Below are 16,863 nucleotides of genomic sequence, written 5' to 3' on the forward strand. Positions count from 1 at the left end.
TGTTTTTTTTTTATGTAAAATAGCTTCTTGTAATAGGCATTGTATTTTATACAGACTCTAAATTATTTTCTATTTTTAATTTTATCTGTATGTCAGAACGTCAGTCAGTTTTTTAATTCAACAACTGTGAAGTATCCACTAAGCTTCAGCTATTGCACAAACAGTTGAGGGGAGAATAAAGCAAGTTACATATATTAAGGAGTCTGCAGTCTAGCATGACTCTTACTTAGAAAATGATAGAGAGGAAGATGTCATAAAGAAATTCACTGTAAGCTGTTGAATAATGGGAGCAGGGTGATAAAGAGTAAGTAATAGAGGGGGTTAATATGAATAAAGTGTTATATATATATTATATATATGTGCGTGAAATGCCAAGGCAAAAGCCCTGAATGATCCATGTGCACATCAATATAGGTTTTTAAAAAATGAAGGACAAGAAGGTAAAATAGGTCCTGTTTGGGCATGGGTACCAGTGTGTGTGTGTGTGGGGAGGCGGTTAACAGAGAGGGTGAAGGAGGGCAAATATGATTGATGTGCTTTGTATACATGAAGATAGAACAATGACACCTGTTGAAATTATTCCAAGAAGGGGACAGGGAGAATGAATAAGAATGATGGGGGGGGTGGAATCTGATTAAGGTACATTGTAAGCACATATGTAAATGTCATAGTGAGTACCCCCTGTATAACTAATATGTGGTAATAAAGAAACAGATAAGATCAAAATAAAATGATAAATGGTATAATGCTGCATGTGCCTTGAGAACAGAGAGGAAAAATGTAGTTAAACTTACCTTACTGACGTAAAGGAAATAAACAGAGGAAGTGCCATTTGAAATAATTAATTGAACAAATGTTTACTGAGCATTCCCAAGAGGAAAGTACCAAAAGGAGCAAAGAATCCAGTTGTGGGCAACCCAGACTAGAATCTCTGCATTATAATGGACAACAGAAATTAAGATTAAAAAGTAATACATATCAAGGATGAAGATAAATATAGAGCAAAAGAAAAGAAAGATGTTGGAACTGGTGGTGTTCGTGGACAGCCTCCTTTGAGAAGGTGAGTTCAGTAAAGATCTGTATGGAATAAAATTCGCCAGGAAAATGAGAATTTGGAAAACATATGTGAGACAGAGAGAACAGCATGTAAAAGGTATGGAAGGTTGCAGTGTAATGGATATTTATGTGTATGGAAGAGTGTATAGCATATATGTACTGGAATTATATGTGTGTGTGTCCAGGTGTGACTGCATATGTGTGTGTCTATGCACACACTAGGATAGTGACAAGAAAGATAAAAAGAGCTTGGATCGAGACCAAGATTTGAAGAACAATGGAACCACATGGTAAGCTTTATTTTAAAATTAAATTTATTTTTAACTGATATATAAAAATTAAAATATATACATATTATTGGAGTAACATTTTTCATTATTTAATGTTTAAATCAGGCTAAAACATATCTATATCCTCAAACATTTATCATTTATTTGTGATAAAAACTTTTAATATCATTTCTTCTGGTTTTTGAAATACTTAGTTCATTATTGTTATCTAGTCCCCTTATGAATGATAGCACACAAGAACTTCTTACTCCTGTACACCTATAATTTATAGTACCTGTTGCAACCTTTCTTCCTACTCTACTCTCGCCAGCCTCTGGCAGCCATCATTCTTCTCCCAAGTTCAATGAATTCAACTTTTTTAGATTCCACAAGTGAATGAGATCGTGTGGTCTTTGACTTTCTGCATCTAGATCATTTCACTTGACATAATCATCTCCAATTCTATCTTGTTGTTGAAAATGGCAAGATTTTATTTTTATACACAAATACTATTCTACTGTGTATGTGTATCATTTTTTATTTATTCATCAGTAGATGGGCAGCTAGTTGTTTCCATTTCTTATCTATGATAAATAGTGCTACAGCGAACAGATGTTTCTTCAGCACACTGGATTTCTTTTGGATGTACACCCAGTAGTGGGATTTCTGGCTTACATGGTATTTCTATTTTTTATTTTTTGAAGAACTTCCACTCTGTTTTCCATAGTGGCTGTACTAAACTAGTTCCCACCAAAAGTGTGCAAGTGTTCTGCTTTCTCCACAACCTTGTCAATACTTATTATTTTTCATCTTTTTGGTGATAGCCATTCTTATCCCTTGTTAGATGTATCACTTGCAAATATTTTCTCCCATTTTATAGGTTGTCTCTTCACTCTGCTGATTCTTTTTGATGCTATGCATAAGCTTTAATATTTTTTGTTTGTTTGTTTGTTTGGAGTTTTTTTGTTATTTTAGTTGGTATTTTTAGAAAGGGTCTCACTGTGTAGCCCAGTCTGGTTAAGAACTCATAAATCTTCCTGTCTCAACTTCTCAAGAACTGGGATTACAACACATGTGGTACCACAGTGACCTAAACTTTAAGCTTTAAAGCAAGGAATGTCAAGTCTGATGAAACCAGGAAGTTGGTTGGAGCAATGTCATTCTGGCATTGGGTGTATATAGTGTTAAATTATGTGCAAATCTGAACAAATCAAGTTCACTTCAACTGGTGTGAATTTTCCTTGAACTGGCATATGTTCAAGCAAGTTTGAAAACCACTGTTTATTGTGTTCCACAGTTCAGCATTTTTCCATTTTATGTTTCTTTCGATTCCACTTCATCAGAGTTAGTGAGGTTTAACTATAACTAATTACTACATGCACCTTATTATTTCTAGACCTAATTGCTATTGAACATTTTGTTTTTGCATTTAGTTGTAAACGTGGCTTATTTCTCTAGGTATATTTTGTTCAGGTGGAAATTAGAAGTATTCTTCTAGCAGAACTGATAAATTCACTTTAAGTGTTTTAGCATATTTTATAGATAGCAGTGGTGAACCTACATGCATAGTATAAAATAATGCTGGAGATACTCTTATTAAATTATTAACTGAGGATTGAAATGGCTTCTAGAACTATACATCATAGATTGTCCTCTTTGTATAACAATAACAAAATGAAGTATTTGATCTAAAAGCCTTAAAATTTGAGGTTTCAAAAAAGTATTTAAAAAAAGCCTAATGAAAGATATATTGTTATTATTTTATTTAATGTTGGTAAATACCTTACTTATCCAGGGTTGATTAAATGGCATATCTGCACTGAAAACAGCACTTGAGCACTACAACACTGATGTAACAAATACAATTTCTAAAAAAAGTGAATCTTAACATTAAATTCATTTAAAAACATGATCTACAATTTGTATATGTGCAGAAAAAAGTATGTATATATACAGAGAAAAATCAAAAGCAGCTATGTTGTGAGAATAAGACTATAGAGAACTTTCACTTTCTACTTTATATGCATTTATGAAATAAGTTTTTTATTTTTGGACTGCATATAGGAAAAAAATCAGTAATAATAATAATACATTGCAAAGTTATTCTTTTTTTAAAAGGTGGGATCATATGTCACAAACTACTTTTTTTTCGCAGTACTGAGGTTTGAACTCAGGACCTCATGCTTGCTAGGCAAGCACTCTACTACTTGAGCCACACACCACCACCCCCCAGCCAACAAACTACTTTTTAACTTGTCTTATTTGCCATGTGTCTTGGATTTCTTTACATATCAGTATATTTACCCATAGCCTTTAATTGCTACATAGCATGGGTATACTAAAGATTTTCATCTGTATTGAAAAGCACTTTTTTATTGCTATGTCAAACAATGCTTCCATGAACAAGATTATACAAATCCTTTTTGTGCAACTCAGGGGAAGTTCACAGAGCAGTGGGATGGAATGAAAAAAATGTTTTGGTGTGGTAGCACTGGCGTGGGAAAGGATGTATAGAATTATCTTTATTTTTATACTGTTTTGTGGCAGCTATATAAAGGATTTCATTTTCCTGAAAGCTTACAGGTTTCAGGTTTGGAAGGTTTGGAAATGTCAAAGGAATCATTTTAATGGCATGTGCCTCCTTGTGTTAGGTTGTGTGATAATCTAAATTCCTTTCTCCAGCATCATTTCCAACCCTCTGCTAACATGCAGCAGCTAGAAAGTTAAAACTGCATTTCTCAGACTCTTTGGAGGCTAGCACATGATTTAGGTTCCATCAAACTCTTGTGAGAATGTTTAGAAACTGAATCAAATATAGGAAAAAGCCAAGTTGAGACATGAATTTTGCTGGCAAGGATCAAGGCCAAGGTAGCAGCTATAGCAACGACTTCCCAATGTGGTTGGTAGATTCCTGATTCAGCAGTTTCCTAGAGCAGCAGAGGCATATTTTCGGATCATGGTAGAGTAGCGTGAGACTGAAGTCAGCAATATTAGCAGCAGATTCATAATTTGTTAGCTTCCTGCAACTGTAGTGTGAGTTCACCTGCTCAAGACAAAGGCAGAGTATTTCCAGGAACTATGAGGTGTTTCTGGATGTTAAGGTTCAAACTGTTCCTCTTTTCCTTCTAATAATTCTTTAAGTTCACAGTTGTCTCTATAAAACTCTGTATTACTTATGTTATCAAGGGCAAGAGTTAGCAAACTACAGTCTGTAGGGTAAATGTACTCCACTGCCTGTTTCTGTACAACCTGCAAGCTAAAAATAGTTTTTATATATTTAACAAGCTAAAAAAAAATCAAAACAGGAATAATGTTTTGTGGGAAGGTTGAGGAGGTGGAGAAAGGTGGGAGGATGAATATAGTGCAAATACTGGATACACATGTACATAGATGGAAAAATGATACCTATTGAAGCTATTCCAGGAATGGATGGAGGGGGAATAAAGGATAATGATGAAGGGGGTGAATTCAACTATGGTCTATTTGATATATTATAAGTACTAAATAAATATATAAATGCCACAATGTTCCCTGACCCGGCACACTAATAAGAGAATAAAAAAGATGAAAAAAATTAAAAATAAATAAATAAAAAAGAATAATGTTTTGTGACAAATTAAAATTATGTGATATTCAAATTTCATTACCTATGAACTGAGTTGTATTGGAAGTCACCACTCCCATTTATTTGTATATTAACTGTGATTATTTTTGCATTTTTAATGGGAGAATTTAAGACTTGTAGCTGTATGACCTATAAAGTTTAAAGTATTTATTATCTGTCATTTTACATACACAAAAAAGTTGCTAATCCTGATCTAGAATGAAATTTCTTGGTTCAGCTGAGTCCTGAGTAATACAGATGCTAGCGTATTAAGCAATGTAAAAACATGGAAACATGGTGGTACATATTGTAAATAAAACATTATGTTGAAATTTAACTCACTGATAGTTTGTGTTGTCTGGTGTTTTTCCTGGGCACATAACAATGATGAGGTAAATTATCTTTGGGCATGATGTTAGCACATTCTGGTGAAGTATATCAAGAATCATGGGGTTCCCATATGCTACAGGCTTCTCATCCTGACTCCAGATGAGTCAGCTTGAACTTTGATTTCAACATGGAACTCTTAGTTACTTTCTCTCACTCTCGCTTAAAGTACATACAGCTCAGTAAAGGTTTTCTCAAGGCCCCTTTCCTTGGCTTTTTCTAATCTATGCCTGGTGCCATATTGAATGTAGACACAAAGAGATAGCTTCTCTGAGAAACTTGCATTTCCCCAGGATGTGCCAAGGATCCCCAGAAGCCTAGATGAGTATTCTATATCTTCGAGCCTTTGAATTTTAACCAAATGGTGGGAGCCAGTGTTACTCTTACTGTGAAGTTTCTGTGGTCTGCTCCTTTCCTCTCTTCTTTCTTCTGGAGCCTTTACATTGCTTCTTCCAGCTCACAGGTCTTTCCCTATGGTCCTTCTTCAGTCTTGGGTATTTTCAGCTCCCAAACTGAATCTCAAGCACTTCTCTTCTGATATTTGCAGGACTCTAACCAATCTTTGCTAGACCTGCCTTTCATGAAATAGTTTAATGACCTCTGCTCTTCAGAATTTATTTCAAAGAATATTATCTTATGCCATTTGAGTAAAATGAAGAACATTTTGGGTTCCAAAATAAAAATTATCCTAGGAGAGAGATGAAGGTAGGGATGGGGGAAGAGGGAGGGAGAGAGAGACTGAGAGGGAGGGAGGGAGAAAGAAAGAAGAAGAAGGAGGAGGAGGAGGAGGAAGAGGAGGAGGAGGACAGCAAGGAAGGAGGAAAGAAAGGAAGAAAGGAAGGAAGGAAGAAAAAAGCCAACAAAAAGTAAAGAGCATAAAAAAGCCTAGAGGAATTTTGTGAGAAACTAGCTTGCAGTGCTTAAAAATGTGATTCAAAATTTACAACCACTTTCCTTCTTTTCAGAAATGGCAGGTTTCTGCTTGAAGAGGTATTATCTTTTTCTTGAAATACTCTTTAATAGCAATTTTAAATACAACTAGAAGAAAACAAGTATGTATTTCCTAAATCCAGAAATGCTTTTTAAAACTGTCCATCCTCATAGAGCTTTCTATTTTGGAAAAACCTTTCCTGTTTGTTATTTCAGATAACACAGGAGGTGTTATTTCTTCTTTTCCCAAAAAAACCAAATTTCAGTGACTTACTCAGGATCACATAGCTAAATTGGAGGCAGAAAGACTGGAATTGGTTGAGAATTCTTGCAGCAGGGCTGTGATGCCAGCTTCATTTATGTAACAAACTTCCCAAGGTCTCATCTGGATTCAGCAATGTTAGCAGGGAGATGCCCAGGAACAATCCTCATTTGGTCTTTTAAGTCATCAGAGCAAGGTGACAGTAATTTAACCTCAGCAATTTTTTCCTCTTACCTTTAACCCAAGGGATGAACACATTATCCCAAGAAGCAGCTGCCCCTTGGCTAGCATTATACATTTCCCTCTAAAGGCTAGTGGTTTATTACACTGGTTACTATTCTAGGCCCAATTAATGGACTCAATCCCAGTAATAACATTGCTCAGTCTCTCCTACAGCAGAATCCAAATCTACTTTCTTTCCCTACCTGTTCCCTCTGCGCTAGTGTGCGCAGGTGAATTGATCTGATGTGCCAAGAACATTCTTTTTGTGCAGAGCTGAGCTGCTTTCTCACTCCATTATCATAAGCAATATCTACATCTGGACACATACTGGGAGAAAGTTGCCTCAGCAAATTCTTAGTCATGTTGGATTGAGGGATTAGAAAAGATCTGATCACGTTTGATTGTATTATCTATGGTTAATAGCTGATTTCTGGAATAGGTAACATAAGAAAGAAGCAAACTTGGCTCTAGAGTTTTTCATGCCTTTGTGGACAGGCTTTTGAATGTGTATCCACAAGCATAATGAAAACAAGTTTTCGAGGTCCTATTCACATAAGAAATCATCCTGCAACAGTCCATGGGGTATGTTAGTACTTGTTGGCAGTGAGGAGAACATTCAGCTACATGAAGCATTCCTAGTGTGAAATATGTAGTGAAAAATCATGACTAAACAAATGTGCTTCCTTGGTCTCTAAGAGGTGGACATTAGTATTACTGGATTGATCAATCTCTCCCTTGATTTCTACAACACTGCACTCTTCTGATTCTGCTACTTTTCTAATAATTTCTCGATTTTCTTTGATGCTTTGACATCTATTTCAAATTCAATATTACTAAAACAAACCATTGTTAGATCACCTCCCATACCTCCTATCCAGACAATTCCCTCCTCTAAGCTTTTATAGTTCCACTAGCCCAACCTTTCTCTGCAGAGAATTTCACATTACAGCCAAAACAATCTATCCAAAGAGCACTCATTGTCCTGCTGAAAAGCCTCAAAATGATCGTCTGCTATTGTAACTAAGGCCATTCAGCCTGAACTGAAGAACCTGCCAATCTGATCCTATTTTGTCTTTGCAAAGTCTCTCACTAGTGCCTTACATTAATTCTCTCTCTCATTTTCTGAGAATATCCAAGACACCTTGAACATTCAAACCCTCTCTGCTGTGGTTTTACAATGCTCTCATTGCTTGAAACTTCTTTGCCTCCTTCTTTTTTTTCCATTTATTTATATGTGCATACAATGTTTGAGTCATTTCTCCTCCCTGCCCCCTGCCCCTGCCTTTTCCCTTGCCCCCTCCTTCAACCTCCCACCCCATTGCTTCCAGGCAGAAACTGTTCTGCCCTTATCTCTAATTTTGTTGAAGAGAGTATAAACAATAATAAGGACAAAGAGTTTTTTTTAGTTGAGATATAGATAACTATACAAGGAGATTCCTAGCATTGCTTCCATGTACATATGTGTTACATTCTAAGTTGATTCTTCTTGAACTAACCTTTTCTCTAGTTTCTGATCCCCTTCTCCTATTGGCCTCTATTGCTTTAAAGTTTCTGCACTAGTTCCTTTGCATTGAGGACATCAAATACTATCATGAGTTTTGGGTTTCTTACTTATCCTCATACCTCCCTTGTGTGCTCTCGCTTTATCATGTGACCAAAATCCAATCCCCTTGCTGTATTTGCCCTTGATCTAAAGTCCACATGTGAGGGAGAATATATGATTATTGGTCTTCTGAGCCTGGCTAACTTCACTCAGGATGATGTTCTCCAGTTCCATCCATTTACTTGTGAATGATAAGATTTCATTCTTCTTTACGGCTGAGTAGAATTCCATTGTGTATAAATACCACATTTTCTTAATCCATTCGTCAGTAGTGGGGCATCTTGGCTGTTTCCATAACTTGGCTATTGTGAATAGTGCTACAATAAATATGGGTGTGCAAGTTCTTCTGGAGTAACCTGTGTCACATTTCTTTGGGTATATCCCCAGGAGTGGAATTGCTGGTTCATATGGCAGATCTATGTTTAAATTTTTAAGAAGCCCCCAAACTTTTTTTTCCAGAGTGGTTGTACTAGTTTGCATTCCCACCAGCAGTGTACGAGGGTTCCTTTCTCCCCACATCCTTGCTATTAGATGGCTATTCTAACAAGGATGAGGTGGAATGCCTCCTTCTTCTTAATACTTAAATTTCATTAATCCTTCAGGGCTCAGCTCCATACATACCTTGCCTCCCTTGTCAGAATTTATCCTGATCATCTAACACCAAACGACCTTTCCCTCTTCTGCTCTTTCCTTGGCCCTTTGGTCTATACCACATTCTAAGCACTAATTATTCAGAGCCTGGTGTTGTTTGTCATAATTTCATCTGTATTCATATTATCTCCTTCAATAACTCATATTCCTCCTAGAGCCAAACTACCAAATAATTTACAATAATGTAAGCATTATTTATTTGTTGCTATGTGTTATACATACATTAAATTATATGTACACTTGAGCTTCATGAATTAAGATCAGATGAAATCTGAATACAAGCAGAGTTTTCAATTGTGTGGATTAGAAAGACAAAAATTTAGTTTATCATAATTAAAAAGAAGAAGGAAAGAGTAAGCAGAAGAAACTGTCATTTTGCTACTAACAATACATCAATGCATCAAAGAAATTGAAAAGGAAGGATATGAGGAGGTCTTTAAAATATTTTTGCAGTAGCCAGGAGATTTTTCTCGCTAAAATAATGCCAAAGATGAGAAAGAGAATGTGGTATTTCTACCAATCAATCCAAAGAAATGATAAAAGTATGATACTGGGGAGGCAATTCCATATTTGTTTAAATAATAAATGTTTGTTTATGCAGCAATGTTGAAATTTATAAAATTAAAAGACTACACAGAAGTAGATTATTTAGTATTATGTGTATTTTTCCAATGTAATATCATTCATGGTATGTCGATAAGTCTGTATTTCCCTGCCAGTCTTGCTGACACTTATTCTGGATTTATGAGTTCAAGCATTCAACTATAAATTCACCCTGTATAAGGACATCAGCCTGTTTTACTGGGTCTGTATCTTTTACAAAGTAAATAAAATGTGTGCTGTTAATTTTTTTAACTGTTGCTATGGAAAGTTTGCTTTAATATTATTAATGGCTTATGCTTTTTAATTAACAGATCATTTGATTTTTATAAATATGTGCATGGCCTTTTTAATATCATTTTAATTGATTTTGTTTAAATAGCTTTATTTCTAAAACTGCAATCAATATGGTTCCTAGGAAAAAGAAGCAGACTAAAAATACTGGATGTAAGCCATTTTACAAGCTGCCTTTTGGTTTAAGCCAATTATTTACTAAGAGAGATGAACTTTTAATTACACTGTTCAATTATATTTTCTAGTATGCTGAATTTACTTTTAAAGTCACTTATGGTTGTAAACCAGTCTTTCCTGGATCATTCCAATGGGTTTCTCCAACATATGGTCAAAGAATACTTGCAAAACTAACTGATTGCTGTTAATGAAAACAAAATCTACTAAAGCATGTGGTTTAGACCCTAAGCACATGAAAACTTGATTATTTAGAAAATTTATGCTTTATTGGAGTCTGAGTAGTTTTTTATAAGTACACTTACCTTAAAAATGCTCACTTATGTAACCATGCTGGATATACATTAGAAACGAAATAAATAGGATATATCAGATCTGATGAGAACTTCGGTTTTTCTTAATTCCTTCTGTTTGTTCGTTACATATGTTTTACATTGTGAAGGAAATTAATATTTGTGGAAGACTCTAGAAACAACTAATTATAAATCACAGGTAAGATTTCTTTGTTTTGGCAAAGAAAATATCCACTACAAATATCTTACAATTCCATGGTTATTCATCCTCCAAAAAATTCCTTTAATAAATTAAATTATAAATATCTAATTCAGGAGTGTGTAGAGAAGAGAAAAGAGCAATTTGGAAGGATTGAAAAGAGAAAGTTCTATCCTCTTGACTTTGGGAGTGGTTATTGATTACCAGTCAACTCCTCTGGTTGATGTGAGTATATTACTCTATTGAACACCAGCAGATGTGGCAAGTCATACAGATGGGTGATGAAAGGAACTGAGCATGACTGACATGGTGTTAGTGGTCCTGGGAAATGTGACTGAGGCTAATATATTTTCTAAACTAAAATGAACTTTGTTAAGCTTAGTGATCTTTGAACACTGTGCATCTGAAATAAGCAACTTTTTGATATTCAATTTTATTCAAAGATAACATTTTGAAATGTCTGTAATTTTCAATGATATAGAAATTTTTCCTGTTTCAAAAATTATTTAGTGACAAAAAGAAATGAACAATTAAGCCACAAAAATGTCGGAAAGAAGCATTTCATGTATATTGCTAAGCAAAGAAACCAGTCTAAAAGGGTTATAGAGTGTATGATTTCAATTACAGAACATTCTGAAAAATGCGAATACTACAGAGACAGCAGAGAGATATATGGTGCCTAAGGGTTCGGGGGAGCGAGGGCAGTGATGAGCAGGCAGAGCGTGGAGAATTTTTAGGTGGAGGAAATGTAATGGAAATGTAATGAAACCGTAATAGTGAATGCATGTCAATGGGTATTTGCTAAAATCCCAGAACTGTTATCGCAAAGTGTGGACCTTCAGGTAAACTAAACACTACAGTTAACCATAATGTCTCAATATTTATTTATTAATTGTAACAAATGTATTGAAGTAATGCAAGACACTAAGAACAAGAGAAATTAGGAGATAGGAAGCATATTTGCAATTGTATGTACTAACTGCACAATTATAAATCTAAAACTACTAAAAATGTTTATTCATTATTTTTAAAAGGATAGCCTCATGTTTAGTTCACACTATTTTACTAATAAAAGAACCCGAGTTTTCTCATCAAGGAAAATGGAACTTTTCCCTTCACATATTTTTCTTTTTAAATTTCAATTTTCATCCTGAATATTAGAGGAAAAAAATTCACTCAGGAGTTCAAAATGACTACTGCTTTTTTTAATGATGAATCACCAAATTTTCTTAGCTGAATGAACAATGGGGTGACAATCCATGTGTAACTTCAGTAAACTCTAAGTTGTCTTGGGCACTGAGAACCCAGTAAGTAGAAGGCAAAGGCTATAAGCTGCAAGTTCTTCAAATCTGTTCCATTCCTGCAGTAATGAAGGTTTCTAGAAAAGGTTGACTTTGTCTAAACTATGGCTTTCAGTACCTGAGGTCAGGGAGAGAAAGAAAAACTTCTAAACAATGAGGGATCAGAATTTAACAAGTGTGGACCCAGATGGCATGGGGTACAGAGTCACATTCAACTTTTGTCTGCTTGAAGTTATGGCTGCTGATTGTTCTTAGCAATCCCAGATGTGCCTTGCTTTAAACCTCCTTTTCTCCTCATTCCTGACTTTACATCTTCTGTATTTCTTCTGCAAACATCTGTGGATTTACCTTTTTCATTTTGTGATTGGGACTAATTGTTTAATGATTCATTTCTAAATGATCACACATCTCTTTAAGACTATAAGTGTTTTCCATGTTTCCTAGACTCACTCTGGAAAATCATCTATAATAGCTAGCTCATATTTTAAAATAAATTAAAATGAGGTCACCAATTATAAAGCTAATACTGTGATGTGGAAGGTTTCACTTACAGCCTCCCACTTCAGAACTAATAAATGTATTTTTTATATTTTAGTTTTAACTCAATGTTAAAATTTATTATATTTTCCAGAACTTGCAACATGGTTTTTACTTTAAATATATTTTCTTGACTACATGAAATATCTGCAAGCCCTTTGAAGTTGCAATATTTTGGCAAATAGTGATAAAATTATATAAGCTATTAAATATTAAAATGAAAATGTTCAAACAAACAAAAACATTTAGTGCCACAAACAGGAAAGATATAGATATTATTTATAATTGTTTATATGTATAACCATGAGTAGTATAATTATATATAGTTATACAATTAATTTTAAATATATATGTAAATTTATATTTGTGATGCTTTATAAACTACTGTCACTGTTGATATTTTGAGATTATAAAATTAGGTTATAAATGTTCCAGCAAAGCAAGAAAACAATGCAAAGTCATTAACAGAGTGAATACCACAGGCCATCATTCTAATCATTATTCCTACAGCTTACTACTTATTAAAATTGCAAAACTTAAAATTCATAATACTATAATAAGCTGTCTAAACTGAAAGGGCAAAGAATATTTTCTAAATAAACTTTGCAAGGGATCTTTTTCCTAAAGAAATACACTATTCCCACACAGTATTTTATTCCTAATACATAAGCAAGATAACTTTTGCTCTAGTTGGGAACCTTACATCAGTTTATATGTTTTTCTCATCAAAGAAACAGCATTTCCCTCAAGTCAGTAACTTCAGATTTTTATCAAAAAGACCTTTTTTTAAAAAAAAGGTAATTCTCCTAACATGAGGCTTTAGTAAAAAAAAGTATAGGTGCATATATCGCTGTTTGAAAAACCCAGTTTCAGATATAGGCATGCATGTTTAACTTTTTTTCATTGTTTGGAAATAAAGTTTGATTACCAAAATCAAAATCAAAGCAACTAGAAAAGCTATTGTTTCCAAAGCACAGATGATTTTTCTAACAGGTATCAAACAAAATTACTCATCTCATCCTTATAACTGATTTGTCTATAAACATAAAGTCATTCAATTTTAAGTTAGTATGTGGCAAAGTAGATATAAAACTCGAGGTAGGAATCCAGGCAACTGAAATCAATAGTGATTTCGGGAGGCAGGGAATGAGGGAGAAGGAGAACCTTGGACTACTGAGGATGAGACAGAACATAGACCTCTAAGATGACAGCATAGGGATGGTCTTCATGAAATTTGAATGTAACAGAGAGGAGGAATGCAAAACTGTGGCTGCTTGGATTGAGGGATAAGTTCCCATAACAAGAAAGAAAGTTTGGTTTTTATATTTGTTTGTTTATTTGGGGTTGGAAACTCTGAGCATGCATGCAGTGAGCCAGCATGAACATTCACGTTGACTCATACTAGTGTTCTAAGCATTTAGAATTACATTCAAATGTTCATTCACTGCAATCCAGACATTGTTTTTATACTGATTAGGAGTTTTGGGAGCCTTGACAAACCATGGATACCATTGAAGCTATATAACATCTCTTATGAAAATACAAATGAATTAATAGTTATTTGCCAAGAGGTATTTGATAAGGAAGGACAAGGGTTATTAAATGAACTTTTCAAGGAAGAACAATAGAATATATATCAACTTGAGCTTTGTACTGGAAGGCCAAGCCTGAGAAAATCTGTCACATGTGCAGACACTTTTCTGAGCACAACTCTTTAAACAGTCCTAATTTCTTTTTCTTTCTCTCTTTTTTTTTGTTGTTTTGGTGATCTGGGGATTGAACTCAGGATCTCATGCTTCCAAGTGCTGTACCATTTCAGTTATGCCCCAGCCTTTTATGCTTTAATTTGTTTTTCAAATAGGGTCTCACACTTTTGCTTGAGTTGACCTTAGACCATGATCCTCCTATCTCTGCCTCCTGAGTGGCTGGGATTATAGATATGCACCACCTCTTCTGGCAACAGTCCTGTTTTTCTTATGTTCTGGAGACAGTTCTCCTAATCTCTGCTGATCATGCTAGACCAGATATGGGCATCAAATGATAGGCTGGCTAGAAAGTATGATGTAGCCTAAGGTAAAATTAATTAGGTAATTAATTAAACACTTTAAAGGAGCTGACTTAGTATTTCTACCCAAAATATATATTGGGAAGCACTGATTGAACCAGTGAAAGTGGAGAAAGTTGGTGAAATGGAGAGAGCAAAGCTTCTTATCACTTACTCCTGGGATTGCATTACCAGTGGTAAAGCTGGGTCATGAACAGGCTTGACAGAACTCACATTTACAGAACCAAGATTCTGAATAGGATAATGTCAAGTCCACTGCACATGGTTATTGGAACAAACACTCTAGAGCCAAGCTGCCTGGTGCAAATTACTGTTCATTCACTTACAAGTTCTGTGACCTACAGCAAGTTATTTATAGTCTCTGTGCCTCAAATTCGACCCTTGTAAAATGGGTATGATGATAAATTCACCTCATAGGTGACTGTGAGGATTTAATGAGGTAATTATTTATAAAACCTACATATACCATGAAGTTCACAAATGTCCATTGTTTGTTTTGTGTAACAAAATTTGCACTATAAGTTTTATATTATTTTGACCCCAAAAGTCTATTTTACTTATTGCCGGGAAGAAGTTTCCTTGTCTGAAAAAAATGGAGGTATATCCTTTGATGGCCATTCATACTGTGAGAATCGGGCTGGAGGTGAGGTTATAGTGGTAGAGTACCTGCGTAGCCAGTGCAAGCCTGTGTTCAAATCCCAGTACCACCAGGCTTTGAGATCATATATGTTTCTGCAGTGGGCCAATTGTTCAAGTAGCTCTTTAGTGATAACTCCCAGCAAACATTGAGCAGTCATGTTCCTCAGAATTCAGCTTGCCACAAGAAAATTAACTTGGTTTGCTCAGGGCTGTAGTGGTTAGGCGATAGCACACATTGACAGTTTTCCAGGTTACAACCACTCCTGCTAGTTTCTGTGGCTGAGACACAAACTGGAGTAGGCTTAACTGGGAGAAAAAGATCAGGCAGCACTCAAAGGTAATCAATAAATAATGCTTATCTTATTACTTTTTATTCAAAATATGAGTACTTTATGGAGTGAGTGGGCATTTTGAAATGTCAAGTTGAGATTTGAAAGATTTGAAATTTCAAGTTGAGATGGCACAGGTCTTTGAGATTTATCCCAACTTTGGATAGGAAAAAATTAGATTAATACTGTCTGTCATAGAAGAGCCTTGATGGAAAAGACTGTGAAGGTCAGTCATATTGTACAGCACTGTCACATTCCAACATCTGTGAAGTGATGTGATTCAGTCCACCACACTGGATAGGGTTATGGTGGGCTTTTCCCCAATTCATGTGAATTCTACATCTTGTCTATTCTTAGTCATGGACAATAAAGCCTCAGCTATAGGACTCATTGGAGCATTACCTGAAACAATTTGCTGTGATTCAGTTGGTAACAAATAGGAAATACCAACCAAGAACGTGCTCAGTATTTCATTCTTCCCAGAGTGCTGAGTTCTATGCTCCAATCAGTATTGAACACACATTGACACCCATTCACTGCACCCCTCCCAGAACTGTCTCCCTCCCTGGTGTTTTAACATTATGCTTTCAAATTTTATTGAAGGCCTTTACAAGAAAGAGCCACATGAGGCCCATTTCTGCATTTACTGTGAAATTGGTATGAGGACATTGTCCATTAAATTACTCAATGTTCCCTACCTAAGACCCACACAAGAACTTACTCTGAGTTTAGTACCAGGAAAAAAAAATGTGCTTTCCTTGAGAAAGTAGTAAAACTTTCTTCTTTTCTATTAGTGAGTTATGTAACCCATTGTGTTTCGTTTCTGGGAGGGTTGTGTCTCTGAATCCCAAAAAATATTTGGCCAGTTTTTATGCATAATAATACCCAGTGGGTTAGACTTCGAGGTTTGTAATGCTGTCTTCCACCTTTTCCCTAGCCTTCTTTCTTTTCACTTATTCTAATCATATTTTTGTATAAATCTTTACATAGAAGCCAATTAAAATCTGTATTAGAAAGAGGTTAAATGTACTCAAGTCAAATTTACAAACATCTTGCTTTGCTTTTGTGTCTTTTCTATCTCATTTCATAAAATGTTGGGTAGATACCATGTTAAATGTATGCCTAAGTGTTATTTAATCATATGCCCTTGGCAAAATTTCATAGATATTAAGTTATAAATCAGGAGGAAAAGCCTCAAGGGCAGAATCACCATAACCATAGTAAAAATCAATTTGTTCATTCATTGTCTTAATAAAGCCCTGCATTCATTCAACAAACATTTAGTAGTACCAGCTTCGTGTAAGGCAGTATGCTGATCACTGTACAGAATATAAACTTGGATTAATAAATGGATCACCCTCAAGGAATTTATGGTTTAGCAATTAAGAGCAAGGTGTTTACAAACCTTACTTAAAGGTAGCAATGAAGCACTTCTTTTCCTGCAGCAT

The 16,863-nt window shown here is 35.1% G+C and overlaps 1 long non-coding RNA gene across 1 annotated transcript in view; it reads left to right on the top strand.

The window, feature by feature from the left end:
• The first annotated feature begins 627 nt into the window (after window positions 1-627).
• The window catches only part of LOC141423044 (uncharacterized), a 40,704-nt gene continuing 24,468 nt past the window's right edge, over window positions 628-16,863 (top strand). Inside the window, exon 1 of the long non-coding RNA XR_012447708.1 lies at window positions 628-1,060. This is a non-coding gene — a long non-coding RNA (uncharacterized lncRNA). The remainder of the gene's footprint in view (window positions 1,061-16,863) is intronic.

Source organism: Castor canadensis, chromosome 5, assembly GCF_047511655.1.
Source record: "Castor canadensis chromosome 5, mCasCan1.hap1v2, whole genome shotgun sequence".
In the NCBI taxonomy this organism is placed as follows: domain Eukaryota; kingdom Metazoa; phylum Chordata; class Mammalia; order Rodentia; family Castoridae; genus Castor; species Castor canadensis.